This window comes from Peromyscus maniculatus, chromosome 21, assembly GCF_049852395.1.
Source record: "Peromyscus maniculatus bairdii isolate BWxNUB_F1_BW_parent chromosome 21, HU_Pman_BW_mat_3.1, whole genome shotgun sequence".
NCBI lineage: Eukaryota > Metazoa > Chordata > Mammalia > Rodentia > Cricetidae > Peromyscus > Peromyscus maniculatus.
The window spans coordinates 49,597,476-49,612,884 of record NC_134872.1 but is presented as its reverse complement, the minus strand read 5'-3'; the positions used below and the strand labels follow the sequence as shown (position 1 = coordinate 49,612,884).

Sequence of the window (15,409 nt, the reverse complement as noted above, 5' to 3'; positions counted from 1 at the left end):
TCCTTCTGCTAGCTGTGGAGGCAGCCAGAGAGCCGAACCACTGCTGGAAGGTCAGGCAGGCATGAGGGCCGAGCCTCTCGGAGACATTGTTACTGATTCCATTTATGTTGAGAAAGGGGCCCGAGCCCCACCGAAGGCACCCTGAGTCCCTGGTTGGGTCATTGCGGGAGATCCTAAGATTTCCCAGTTTTGTAGAGCTGAGCAGGAAGTGTGGTCTCCAGAGGTGGGTCTCCCACTCCCCCAAAGATGGGGGCTGGCTCTTAGCAACCACGAGGACCACGTTGACTGGATCTCATTATCCTTTGCCCGGCATGCCATACCCTAAGGGGATGGGTGGATAGGATGTGTGGGGATTCACTCATAGGCTGTAGGCACACATACAGATTTGTGTGGGAGGCACCCATTCCCCACCTAGTGTACCCCAGGTATTTGCACACACAGCATTCATGCATGTGGACTGTGCCATAGACATCTGACAAATCCTTGGTCCCCATGTCTCCAGTTGGTCATGCTGCCCATTCCAGGTCCCAGCTGCGGGGCTGAGGAACCTAAGGACTGGCTGCTCCCTTTGTGTCGGGCTCTTCTGTCCCTCGGTCTCTATGTCCTTGGACAATTTGTCTAGTGTCCTCACTTTAGCTTTGTGCCTGTAAGGACTCCCTGGCTGCACTTCCTAAATACGCAGGAGCAGTCTAACAAAAGCACATTGTTACTTTTATCTCTGTGGCCGCCACACCAGACACCAGGGTTAGCTTGGAAGTAGGGCTAAAGGCCACCACCATTCATCACCATAAACGTGATGGGCAAGGTTCGAACTCAGCTGTCTGGAGCACAGAGGTGAGCAAGGTTCAGGTAAGGTGCCACACCCTCCCCCCAGCTCCCCAGACTCCTTAGAGCACCCCCCTGCAGCCTGATGATGAATCCCCATTTGGAACACACACATGGTAGGGCCACGGGGTGGGGGGTGGGGCACCTACAGTTCTCCAGGACCATGGGGCTAGACCCAGAGGCCACCCACCCACTGCAGAGACTGGCAGCCATGCAGGGCAAGGTAAATCACCCAAGATTGCTCTCTGGAATGTGGTGGCTGTGAAAGGTAACACGCATATTACTGCTATGTAAACATAGTTAAACTATTTACAAGACAGGCCTAGGCCTGGGGGCCCCAGGAAGCCCCTGCCATGTGGGGTGTGGGAGCCACCCCTCTTCCAAGTTCTGCTGGCCACAAGGGTGAAGAAGATGATCCTCGGCTTTTTCTGGCAGCCACACCACCCAGGGCCCCCTCGTTGGCTGTTCATTGGCCCATCATCGCACTGTCTGTTCAGAGGCTAGGTCAGAGCACAGTTCTGAAGGCGGACAGGACATCAGAGCCCCCACTGTCTTGTTTTGGAGCAGTGTGCAGAGGGAGCTTTGTAAGTAAGCAAGGAATTTACCCTACATCCCAAGGGGGCCTCAGGACAGATCTCCATGTGGGATGTGAAGGAAGAAACTGAGGTAGAAGCCCCATGCTGCCCTGAGGAGCCCCAAGACAGACGGGAGAACCAGCGTCTGCCCTCAAGAGCCTCACAGCTTCTACCTCTAAGCTCATATCCCCATCCCACCCAATCTAAGAGCCAAGGCTTGTCTTGAAGGCTCCAATGTCTGCCCTTTCTTGGGGGTGACTAGACCAGAAGGCCCAAGGCTTCAGGGCGGGGGTTCTGGGCATGAGCTGCTCTGAAGTGTGAATCCGCCAAGGGTGGCTGAGCTGTTGAGGCCACGGCAGATTTATAGCAGGGCTGGACCCTTCTCTGTGCAGGACAGATGTTAGCCTTACTCCCACATGTAGCCGGAAGTTTTTCTGTGTCCTGCCCGGTCTGCGGACACTCAGACCCAAGTAAACACACAGAGGCTTAAGTATTCATTAAAACTGCTCGGCCATTAGCTCAGGCCTACCACTGACTAGCTCTTACACTTAAACTCAGCCCATTTCTGTTAATCTCTATGTTGCCACGTGTTCCATGGCTTTACCTGTGTGCCATTGCATGCTGCTCCCTGGACGGTAGGCTGGCATCTCTCGACTCAGCCTTCCATTCCCCAGAATTCTCCTTGTCTGCTTATCCCGCCTATACTTCCTGCCTGGCTACTGGCCAATCAGCTTTTTATTTATCAACCAATCAGAGCAGCACAATCACAGCCTACAGAACATCCCACAGCACCTGTTTCTTCTCCTAGAAGTCATCACCTACTAGCTAAATTTGAAAAGCTGGCCAGCTTCCCAAAGAGGCCAAAGCTGATCAACGCCAGAGGGATGGCTTATGAATGGAGGTGCTGCTGTTCTCTGAGCTTTCCTCCTGGCCCTTCCAGGCTCCCTTCCTGCCTGCCTGTGAGCTGCTGGCCACCTCTCCTCCAGCCCCAACACCATGCTCAGTGGAGCCTCATGGGTTTGCTTCTATAAGCCCTGGGTCCAGAGTGACCCCTCATCCTCTCTCGTTCATCTCTAGCCTGAGCACCTGTACCTGAGATGCCCTGCCGACCTGATGTGGCTGCTCCAGCTGACTGACTTGTATCCCTAGCTACTTAGTTGAGGGTCATCTCTGAAGGCTTTTTGTGCACTTGCTCCTGGTCAGTGGTTCACACATATTCTCTCAACTCCCTACTACTGGGGAGTGGGAATTTGGGCTCTCTTACTCTGGGGAGGAAACTGAGGCCGAGGAGGGTGGGTTAGATCCCAGGGTCACATGGCTGGTGACATGGTAGGACATATTCTGATGTCAATGTTCTGACTAGTGCACTGCCTTGTCCATATGACCACATACCCTGAGGAACAAGGAGTGGTGTGGTCTCCATCGTGCTGGGTCAGAAAAGGGTCAGGCAGATATTTAGTGATTTATTCATTTTTTTGTTTTTTTTTTAGACAGTGTTTCTCTGTGTAGTTTTGGGGCCTGTCCTGGATCTTGCTCTATAGACCAAGCTGGTCTCAAACTCACAGAGTTCACTCCACCTGGCTCTGCCCTCCCACTAGTGCTGGGATTAAAGGCGTGTGCCATCACCCCACTGCCCAGCCAGGTAGATCTTTAAAGGAACAGCTTATTACATTGATTGATTGATTCATTGATTGATTGATTTTGTGTTTGTGTGTGTGTGTGTGTGTGTGTGTGTGTGTGTGTGTGCACCCTGAGTGAGTTCATGTGTACCATGTGCATGCAGGTGCTTGAGGAGGCCAGAAGAGGGTGTTGGATTCTCTGGAACTGGAGTTACAAGTGATTATTAACTGACTGTGGGAGCTGGGAACTGAACCTGGGTCCTCTGCAAAATCAGCATGAACTCTTAACGGCCAAATTGTCTCTCCAGTCCCTGATGTAAGCCTTAAGATTAGTTGAGTAAATTCCTAAGAATAAAACAGGGGATCCTTTGGGAAGACCACTGTTTGGATTGTAGGAGACTGCCATGTGGTCTTCCCAAGTGGCTGGAGCATTTCCATCCTTCCAGCAATGGCGAGAGTTCCTGTTGCTCCACATCCTCATTAGCAATTGATGGTGTCAGCTCCTCAGACTTTCAAATCTTTCTAATAGCACCCATACAGGAGAGCAAAGTGAGGTTTTGAGAAGGGGTATGAGTGCTCCCCAGATCTCCATGTTCTCTAGATCCCCCATCATTAGCCCAAACCATAGGACCAGTATGGCCATATGTTGGGTGGAGATGCAACCTGCTACTTCTGGGTCAAGTGGTTTCAGAGCCAGGGCACAGTCCTCTGGCTCTTCACTATCTGCATCTGTAACCATGGCTGACATTTGAGATTGCCAATGTCCAGGGTCCCAACACAGCTCCACGGAGCTGAGCCCCTGCCCATCTGCCTTGACCATGGAGTATGAGCAAGAAAGAAGACTGGGTGGTTTCAGGTCGTCCATGTGTCACTGTGGCATAACATGGCCCATTCTGCCCCACAGTCAGCCAGAGGTCATGTGGTTGGTGAGGGAGGCCCCCAAACTGCTTAAAGAACAATCTTTTATTTATTTATTTATTTATTTATTTATTTATTTATTTATTTATTTATTTATTTATTTATTTAACAATTCTGTGCTGGGGATGGATCTCCAATGGAGAGGAAGAATTCAATTTGGGGTAATTTTATTTTTGTTTCTGGGTTGGCCTGGAATTCGCTATGTAGACCAGGCTGGCCTTGAACTCAAAGAGACCTACCTGCCTCTGCTCCTGAGTGCTGGAATTAAAAGCTACCACACCTGTCTACAATTTGTGTGTGTGTGTGTGTGTGTGTGTGTGTGTATGTGTGTGTGTGTGTGTGTGTGTGTGTGTATTTATTTATTTTGTGTTTGTGTTGGGGGAGGGGTATGTGTGTGTAGGGGTACACATATGAAAGTCAGAGGATGATTTGGGGAGTTAGTTCTCCACCATGTGGATCCCAGGCATTGAACTCAGGTCATCAGTCTTGACGACAGGCACCTTTATCCACTGAGCCATCTCCTAGGCCCAGAGAGGGAGAATTTACACAAACCAATACCCAATGAGTCCCATCATGGCCCCTAGTTGCAGTATGGACATTATCTCACACACCCTCTGCCTGTCCCCAAGGAGTGCTCATCTCTAACTGTGTGCTGTCACTACTCCCTGGGGGAGGTGACAACTTTCCCAACAATGGTGCTGTCCTTACAAGATGCTAAAGAGCCAAGCCCAACCTTCAGAAAGCCGAGAAAGTCCCTCCCATGTGCCCCCAGGCTGCCACCGTCCAGAAGGTAGCAGTTAGTTTAGATCTCAGCCTGTCCAGAGGACAGCCCCCCCGCCCCCCCCACGTCCGAACAGTCCCCATTCCGGGGCGGTGGGCTGGCTCCTTTACAGGGACTGTTGTACCATGCTCACGGGACTCAGAACCCACACCTTGACCTCATTAGCACGACGTTCTAGTCAGCGGTCTTAGGGAAATGTGATGATGTTAATTATGCGCTGATTTATTTAATTCCTGGTCTTGTAAAATGAGTGCTGCTGCTGCCTGCCTGCCTTCCCTTCCCCCGGGGCTTCTAAATTCCTGGGGGCACGGCGGGGGTGGGGCTGGGGGAGCAAGGAAAGCAAGCGGACTGGACTTGGTCACCTCGAGTCACTTGCTGGCTCCAGTGACCCTGAGTAACCTCCTTGAGCCCGGGATTGGGTAAGGATTATGAGTTTGGCACAGGGCCTGCCCTGGAGGAAGCGCTCAGTAAATGGTAGCTTCTGTTATCGTTGTCGTTAATTATTATTTTAGTCTATCGACCGAGGGATCGTCTCCTCTGCTCCACGTCTGCACCCGACAAGCATCGGCAGGGAGGAATGCAGTAGAATTTTCTGCCGTGAACAGAGGGGTTCAGTATCTGCACTGTTCAGTGTGGAGGCCCTTTGCCCCTCTGCCTTGGGCAGCTGAACAGACAGATACCCAGGAGTCATCTGCATCCAGTAGTGACTGTATTAAGAGCCCAGATGCAGAGGCCAAGAGCACAGGGTCCTGGCTAGACCATCCATCCAGACTAGAGAACAGAAAGTGCCAAACCTGGGACCTACTTAAGCAACATTAGCAGCATGGTGACTCGGGGACTCTCTTGAATTCATTCTCTGGGCATCTGTCTCCCAGGGATGCAGCTTCTTTTATTTTATTTTATTTTATTTTATTTTATTTTATTTTATTTTATTTTATTTTATTTTATTTAACAGATTTAATTCACTTTATTTTTCTTGTATAAAAACCCTTATGTGGTGGCCACAGCTGGAGCCTGGGTTCTCTGAACAGACACTCTGGTGTGGGTTTTCACAAGATGGTCAGTGAATTCCTGATAAGGAGATTTGGTGAACACAGTCTCTTTCCAGAGGTCAGGGGTCAGGTAGCTGTAGGTCTTGGAGATGGCATCAAAGGTGGCCTTGGCAAAGTTGCCCAGGGTGGCAGTGCAGCCCTGGCTGATGTGTAGCAGTCATCAATACCGGCCGTCATCAGTAACTTCTTAGGCACAGGAGCAGAGACGATGCCAGTGCCCCTGGGGGCAGGGATGAGACGCACCAACACAGAGCCACAGCGGCCTGTCACTTTGCACGGGACAGTGTGGGGCTTGCCAATCTTGTTCCCCCAGTAGCCTCTCCACACAATGGGACAATGGACAGCTTGGCGAAGATGATGGCCCCTCGGATGGCAGTGGCTACTTCCTTGGAGCACTTCACACCAAGACCAACATGGCCAGTGTAGTCCCCAATAGCCACAAAAGCCTTGAACCTGGTCCACTGGCCAGCCCGAGTCTGCTTCTGCACTGGCATGATCTTTAGAACCTCATCCTTTAGGGATGCGCCCAGGAAAAAGTCAATGATCTCGGATTCCTTAGTGGGCAGGGAGGACAGGTAGATCTCCTCCAGGGACTTGATCTTCATGTCCTTAACCAGGCGGCCCAGCGTGGTGATGGGGATCCACTCCTTGTCTTCAGCTTTACCTCCACCAGCCCCTCGGCTTCGACCACAGCCACGGGCCCGACTGTGGCCCCAAAGGCCGCTGCCGAATCCTCCGCGGAAGCTGCCGCGGCCTCCTAGTCCTGGGCCCCTGGGCCCGCTGCACCAGCGTCGTCCGCCATTTGGTGTTTTCCCGAAGAAGAAGCAGCCAGCTTCTTTTATTTTTATTTATTTCTTTAATTTCATTGCTGGAGATCGAACCCAGAGCCTCACACGTCAGTCAAGTATTCTGCCTATACTTCAAGTGCTTTTTACCTTTATTGTTGTTATTGTGGGTGTGTGATGGGAGGGGTGTGCATGCCGTGGCATGTGTGGAGGTCAGAGGACAACCCTGTGGAAACTGCTCTTCCCACCCTTACATGGCTTACAGGAATCAAACTGAGGTGGCTGTTAGAATTCCTAGCCACTCCCCCAGCTACATGATCTAATAGCCAGGTAAGATGCTTAGTCATCCTAGGGACTGATGTCCTACGTAATCCATGCACTGCGTGATCATGTAATCTGCATGCAGCATGGTCATGCAATCTATGCTCATGCGTGGTATATGCCCATATTAGCATGTGTGGGGGGGGGAGGTGGGTGCGGGGTGGGGAGGAACCTACAAAAGCGGGTTCCACCTATTCCTTCCCTCTCTTCCTGTACGGTCATTCCATAGGCCTATGCACACCCTTTCTAGTCTTTTCCTTTAATAAACTCTTATGGTGGGTTTTGTTGTGCCTCGTGGCTTCTCTCAAATGGTAAACAGAGCCACTTAATAAATAACAATGCGTCGCTTAATAAATTACAGTGGCCAGGCTCACACGGTCAGCACCTTTACCCTCTTAGTCATCTTATTGGCTCCCCCTTTTTAACATTGAAATATTTTTAGAGATTTACTTTATTTATTTATATGTGCAGGTGTGAGAGACGGTGTCTGGCTAAATAGCCCAGGTTGGCTTTGAACTTGCATTATGGTTAATACTGGTTGTCAATTTGACAGGGTTTAGAACTACCACGGAAACAAACCTGTAGGCTTGCCTGTGAGGGAGTTTCTAGACTGAGTTAATGGGGTAGGAGAGCCATCTTAAATGTGAGTAGTACCATCCTCTGGGCTGGGGTCCAGTGCTGTGGATATCACTCTATATAAATAAAACACTGATGGCCAGTGACCAGGCAGGAAGTAGGTTGCCAGACAAGAAGTAGGTGGGACAAGGAGAGAGGAGAATTCTGGAAAGCGGAAGGCTGAGTGGAGAGACACTACAGCCACCGCCAGAACAAACAGCATGTAAAGACTCTGGTAAGCCACCAGCCACGTGGCAAGGTATAGATTTATAAAAATGGGTTAATTTAAGATAAAAGAACAGTTAGCAAGAAGCCTGCCATGGCCATACAGTTTATAAATAATATAAGCATCTGAGTGATTATTTTATAAATGGATTGTGGGACTGCGGGGCTTGGTGGAGCCTGGAGAGAAGCCCTCCAGCAACAGTCCAGGCTTGAATAAGAGGAGGTGCACACACGGCCCCACGTTGCTGCTGCTGTGGCGGCCCTCTGACACATGGACTACACCCTTGGACTATGAGCCAAAAGGAACGCTTCCTTCATTTTGCCACAGCAGTGGGAAAAGTGACTGAAATACAGGAAATCCTCCTGCCTCAGTTTCTTGAGTACCTGGGATTATCTCTGTTTCTGGTCTGCAGACCTGTCTGCTCCGTTCTGAGTATCTCCTGGACCACAGCTCAGGGAGAAAGAGCCCTTTGCCCTGATCAGGGGACAAGGGAGAGCTGGGGACCATGGGGATAAAGAGGAGAGTGTTCCTGGGAGAGGCTCCAGGGTAACACACGAGAGAGGTTTGGGGAGCATCTGATGCTGGGATGTGGACTTCCATCGTCCCAGTCACTCTGAGCAGGGAGTTCTAGAAGTCCGATGGTGTCCTTTCTAAACACTAAGTTTCCACGGATCCATCTGCCGAACCCAGGCCAATAGTTGGGGTGGGGGGGCCACTACAGGAAAGCAGCGGCCTTCTAAGAAGTGGTTGAGCTGGATGCAAGGCCAGAGCCCAAGCTGGGTCTTCGGAATTCCCCTTTCTGTCAACCAGATGAGGAAGCGGCAAAATGAAGGAAGCGTTCCTTTTGGCTCACAGTTCAAGGGTGTAGTCCATGTGTCAGAGGGCTGCCACAGCAGCAGCAATGTGGGGCCGTGTGTGCACCGTCCGGAAGCAGAGGGAGATGAGTGCCGGTGCTCAGGCCATGTACTCCAGGTCACACAGTGAAGGCCTGAGCCCCGGGGTGGAGAGTTCCCACCTCCAAGACTCCTTGGTGTCCCTAGAGGCACAAGTTTCCCCCAGAGTGGGAACCCAAAGTCCTAGCCTGCATCCTGCTCACTACCTGCTGGGTCCTCGTAAGAAACAGCAGCATTAGGCAGGCAGTGGTAGTTCACACCTTTAATCCCAGCACTTGGGAGACAGGGGCAGGCGGATCTCTGTGAGTTCAAGACCAGCCTGGTCTACAGAGCGAGATCCAGGACAAGCACCAAAACCACACAGAGAAACCCTGTCTTGAAAAAACCAAAAAAAAAGGGAAAAAAAAGAAAAGAAAGAAAGGAAGGAAGGAAGGAAGAGAGAAAGAAAGAAAGAAAGAAAGAAAGAAAGAAAGAAAGAAAGAAAGAAAGAAAGAAAGAAAGAAAGAAAGAAAGGAAGGAAGGAAGGAAGGAAGGAAGGAAGGAAGGAAGAAAGGAAGAAAAAGAAAGAAAGAGCAGCATTAAGAATCTTCTATGGAGTGGCCTGAGAGTGTCTCCATCTAGAGTGGTGCGTCTCCTTCTTCCTAACGTTGTGGCCCTTTAATATGTTCCTCCTGTGGTGACCCCCAACCATAAAGTTATTTCATTTCTACTTCATAACTGTAATTTTGCTAGTTATAAATCATAATATAAGTATCTGATATGTAGGATATCTGACATGTGACCCCCCCTGTGGGTTGCGACCCACAGTTGAGAACCACTTATCTAGACTCTCCTGACCCGGTGTTGGAGACCCCCACTTCTGTAGCCAGGAGCAGCACAGCCACCTAAGCCAACGAGGAAGGAAGGCCACAGTCCCACGTGTGACGTCAGGGCATGGGACGAGGGCAGTAGACCATCTTTGCATCCCTTTCCCCGATTTAGGGTAAGAGATGGCAAGAAACTAAGACTAGGTTTCGGGAAGGACTTCCGGCTGGTGAGAAATCCAAAAGTGCATTGCAGGAGGCAGCTGTGTTCAGTGTGGGGACCCGGCTGAGGGGAAGAGCTCCAGCAGAACGCAATGAGGGCGAGGTGGGATTTAGCTACCGGACGAAATCACAGTTTGTTTCTCAGTTGGATTTGGGGTGAAACCTGTTTGGTTGTGATGATGGGGGGGGGCATGCAGTGGGAGATCAAGCCAGATGAGGTGACTGACTGCTAGCAGGCCCAGATGGAAGGGTCCCCCAACTTCTGCTCAGTCTGCCCTGCACTCTACCACAGAGCACCTTGGGAGACAACGAGAGACTCGGTTCCTCCCCAGAGGTCAGCCCTCTTCGGACAAGACCCCATGTCCCGGGATGGCCTTCCACAGCAGGATCCCAGCCTTTGAAAGCTCAGGGTCTGGGGAGGATGGAGACCACTGGAAGCTGCAGTAGACCTGGGGTCAGCCGGTGAGCAGGATGACACTGGGATCCACAGCCCCTCCCCCACTGTTCTGGTCACTCGTCTCATTTCTACGACAAAATATCTGACCCAAGCAACTTAAGGAAGGGTTTGTTTTGGCTCACAGATGTTAAAAAGTGTGTGTGTGTGTGTGTGTGTGTGTGTGTGTGTGTGTGTGTGTGTGTGTGTGACACATGCCACAGTGTGCATGTGATACAGCAGGCAAGCACATGTATTATAGCGCCTGCGTAGTATGTAGAGGTCAGAGGACAACTTGGGAGCCAGTTTCTCCTTCTGCCTTGGCTGAGGCAGGGCCTCCCACTGTTTCTGCTGCACTGTGTATTCCAGGCTGCCCACTGAGCTTCGGGCCACTTCCTGTGTCTCCCATCTCACTCCGAGAACGTTCTAAGTGAGATCACAGATGCAGGCAGCCATGTCTGGATATTGATGTGGGTTCTGGGACTGAATTCAGTTGTCAGTTTTGACCCACTGAACCGTCTCCCTGGCTCCTATTTGAGAATATGACCATCATGGCAGGAAGACAGAGCATGAGGTGGCTGGTCACGTGGCATCCACAGTCAGGAAGCAGAGGATCCTGGCCTTCGGTGGCTTTCTCCTTTCTTCATTTTTAATCAGTCCAGGACCACAGTCCACGGGCTGGCGCTGCACACATTGAGGGTGGGTCTTTCTACCTCAACTAATTCAATCCAGGTGATTCTAAGGCTGTTGGGTTGACAATGAGGAGGAGCATCATGCTGCCGCACTTGAGAATCATTTCAAGGCCCACCCTGAGCTTCTGGAAGGGACAGGAAGGAAGCTGTCTTTGATCTAGCTGGCACCCGGCATCAGCTGAGCCCTGGGCCGAGTAGCCTTTGAGGACTTGCCTCCCTTGGACCCTGACTGTGTGTGAGAATGACCAGGGACACTGGGCTGGCACAGCCCGGCAGTCAGTCAGCTCAGGCCAGACCCTCCCTGTGAGGAAGAAACGGAGACAGAGAGGGCTGGACGCCAGAGCTGGGAGGATCAGAGCGAGGGGGACCCAGTGTCCGCAGCTCAGTCCTCAGGCCCTTTCCCATTCGACGGGAGTCCTCTGGGAGTCTGCTGTGCCCCCCATGCCACACGAGTCCCCGTTCACGCTGTCGCCTTCAGAGACAAGCATCTCGACTCTCCTGAGGAGCTGGGTTGGGGACTCTGGGTTACCCCAAGCCCTGCATCTCGGCCAGTTCTTACTCAACCAGGGGTGCGGTGGTCCCAGGGCAGGGCTAGGGCTGAGATCTAAAGCTACCTCGTCCCTGGGCTCCTCTAGCTGTTTCTTCTCCATGCGGTTGTTCTTAAAAGTGACTATGTGTGTGCCACAGGGGTGAGTGTATATGTACACACACCACACACCGCTCACACACCTGCACACACACCACACACTGCTCACACACCTGCACACACACCACACACCGCTCACACACCTGCACACACACCACACACCGCTCACACACCTGCACACACACCACACACCGCTCACACACCTGCACACACACCACACACCACTCACACACCTGCACACACACCACTCACACACCTGCACACACACCACACACCACTCACACACCTGCACACACACCACTCACACACCTGCACACACACCACACACCGCTCACACACCTGCACACACACCACACACCGCTCACACACCTGCACACACACCACTCACACACCTGCACACACACCACACACTGCTCACACACCTGCACACACACCACACACTGCTCACACACCTGCACACACACCACACACTGCTCACACACCTGCACACACACCACACACCGCTCACACACCTGCACACACACCACACACCACTCACACACCTGCACACACACCACACACCACTCACACACCTGCACACACACCACACACCGCTCACACACCTGCACACACACCACACACCGCTCACACACCTGCACACACACCACACACCACTCACACACCTGCACACACACCACACACCACTCACACACCTGCACACACACCACACACCGCTCACACACCTGCACACACACCACACACCGCTCACACACCTGCACACACACCACACACCACTCACACACCTGCACACACACCACACACCGCTCACACACCTGCACACACACCACACACCGCTCACACACCTGCACACACACCACACACCGCTCACACACCTGCACACACACCACACACCGCTCACACACCTGCACACACACCACTCACACACCTGCACACACACCACACACCGCTCACACACCTGCACACACACCACACACCGCTCACACACCTGCACACACACCACACACCGCTCACACACCTGCACACACACCACACACCGCTCACACACCTGCACACGCACCACTCACTGCTCACACACCTGCACACACACCACACACTGCTCACACACCTGCACACACACCACACACCGCTCACACACCTGCACACACACCACACACTGCTCACACACCTGCACACACACCACACACCGCTCACACACCTGCACACACACCACACACTGCTCACACACCTGCACACACACCACACACCGCTCACACACCTGCACACACACCACACACCGCTCACACACCTGCACACACACCACACACCGCTCACACACCTGCACACACACCACACACCGCTCACACACCTGCACACACACCACACACCGCTCACACACCTGCACACACACCACACACCGCTCACACACCTGCACACACACCACACACCGCTCACACACCTGCACACACACCACACACTGCTCACACACCTGCACACACACCACACACCACTCACACACCTGCACACACACCACACACCACTCACACACCTGCACACACACCACACACCGCTCACACACCTGCACACACACCACACACCGCTCACACACCTGCACACACACCACACACCGCTCACACACCTGCACACACACCACTCACACACCTGCACACACACCACACACTGCTCACACACCTGCACACACACCACACACCACTCACACACCAGCACACACACCACACACCGCTCACACACCTGCACACACACCACTCACACACCAGCACACACACCACACACTGCTCACACACCTGCACACACACCACACACTGCTCACACACCTGCACACACACCACACACTGCTCACACACCTGCACACACACCACACACCGCTCACACACCTGCACACACACCACACACCGCTCACACACCTGCACACGCACCACTCACACACCAGCACACACACCACACACCGCTCACACACCTGCACACACACCACACACCGCTCACACACCTGCACACACACCACACACCACTCACACACCTGCACACACACACCACACACCGCTCACACACCTGCACACACACCACACACCGCTCACACACCTGCACACGCACAAGTGATGCCTTTGGGTGTCAAATTGACAAGGGGTAGACTTTCAAAGGCTCATTTTCATTGTCCACTCGACTAGATGTGGAATCAGTTGGTGAGTCTGCAAGGGTGATCTCAAGGAGGTTTGACTGAGGGAGACCCTTCCTTAAAGTGGGTGGCTCCATCCTGTGGGCTGGGGCCCTTGGACCGAATAAAAAATGGACAGAGAAAGCAAGCTGCGTCCTCCTCCTCCTCTCCCTGTTTAGTCTTTCTGGATTCGAGGAGTCCCAGTGATACACTCCTGCAGCCTTGACTTTTGCCACGCCCCGCCATGACGGACTCGGCCCCTCCCCGCCATGATGGACTCTGCACCCTCAACCATAAACAAAACAAAGCCTTCCTCCCATACATTGCCTTTTTGTCAAGTATTTGGTCACAGTGATGAGAAAAATAATGGGTCCACGTGGCTCTCGGCTCTAAGGCCCCCAGCCTCCCTGCAGCTGGGCCTTTCCCAAAGCCATCCCAGGTGAGCTGCTCCCCCCCCACCCCCCGCCCCTGCCCTGCAACGTTCCGTGCCCACAGAGGAAGGCACCCAGCTGCCCACTGCCAGGTACAGAGGATAAAAATACCCAGTGGAAAAACACATGGCTTCAGGTCAAACATTAACCTGCGGGGACTGGTGTGCCAGCCCCAGGTTCCCTCCCAGGCTGCCTGACGACCAACACAGTGCTGGCAAAGGTGTCCCCTGCCTCTGGCCATCACCGAAATCCTCAGGCACTCACTGCCTGCTCCTGCCAAGAAGTGACAGTGAGCTCCTGAGAGCCCCCAGTCCCGAGGTGTGGGTACCCCCAGCCCACAAGAGTCTGGTGGGAAAAGTCTCCTCCTGCCCAGACTGGGGACATCCACCTCTTCCCCTTATCCCAAGAGACAGAGTCTCATATAGCTCAGGCTAGCCTTCAAGCTGCTGTATAGCCAAGGATGACCTTGAACTTCTGGTTCTCCTGCTCTACCTCCCGAGCTCAGTGAGATTACAAGTGTGTTCCATCATGCCCGATCTATGCATTGCTAGGAGTCGAACTCAGGGCCTGGGTACGCTAGGCAAGCACTCTACTGACATTCTCAGAGCTACCTACAACACTTCCGAGGGTCCAGAGCCCCTGGCTCTCTCAGGGAGAGCATCATGGCCCACAGCTCCACTATCTAATTTCTCTTTGGCTGCAGAGCCGTGCCCACTTAGAATCTGGAGGGAAGGATGTGAGGGAAGGATGGCTGGAGGGAGGGACAGAAGGCCAAAGGCAGGGGGGAGGACGGGCCCTCCCATGCTAGAAAGCCACCTGAAAGAGCTCTGGGCAAGAGGGAGCCAAGTGAAAAGTGCCATTCTGTGTCCCATTTGCCCTGCATGCCTGTCTGGTATTTTCTAGGACTAGGGAGGCCAGAGGGTGGATTCCTCCCATGGGCCTTCAGGACCTAGCAGGCAGGGCCCACTGTAGGGTCCCCACAGCTACCTGATGCTGATTGGCTGGGAGACCTGGCCCCGCCTCCTCTTCCCACACCTGCTAGGGCCAGTGCCCAGCAGTTCTAGGAAATGTCTGCTCTGTACATTTGAGCTGGGGCCAAATGCCCCGTTTTCTGTCAAGGAAGTTTGACTGTACACCTCACAAAGAGGATGATCTATCTGGACACACACCTGCCCATTCCTCCAGCTGGTGTGGGGGTGTGGTGGGGGGGGGTAGTGGTGACAGACACCTGAAGCCCAGGGTGTCTCCAGGGCCAGGGAAGACCTCCTGTCCTCCCGTGATGCCCACAGCAGCAGTACAGGACCTGCTGGAGGTATAAATATTAACTTCTAATGGGAAGTGGAAGGCTTAAGAGCAGGTCAGCGAGGGCCACCTGCCTCCCGGGCTGCCAAGTGTTGGGCTGGCTCCTGGGTTTAGAGTCCAG

General features: G+C 53.0%; 1 pseudogene; it reads right to left on the bottom strand.

The window, feature by feature from the left end:
• Positions 1–5,707: 5,707 nt before the first annotated feature.
• LOC143269955 (small ribosomal subunit protein uS5 pseudogene) lies at positions 5,708–6,577 on the bottom strand (annotated as a pseudogene).
• Positions 6,578–15,409: the final 8,832 nt, after the last annotated feature.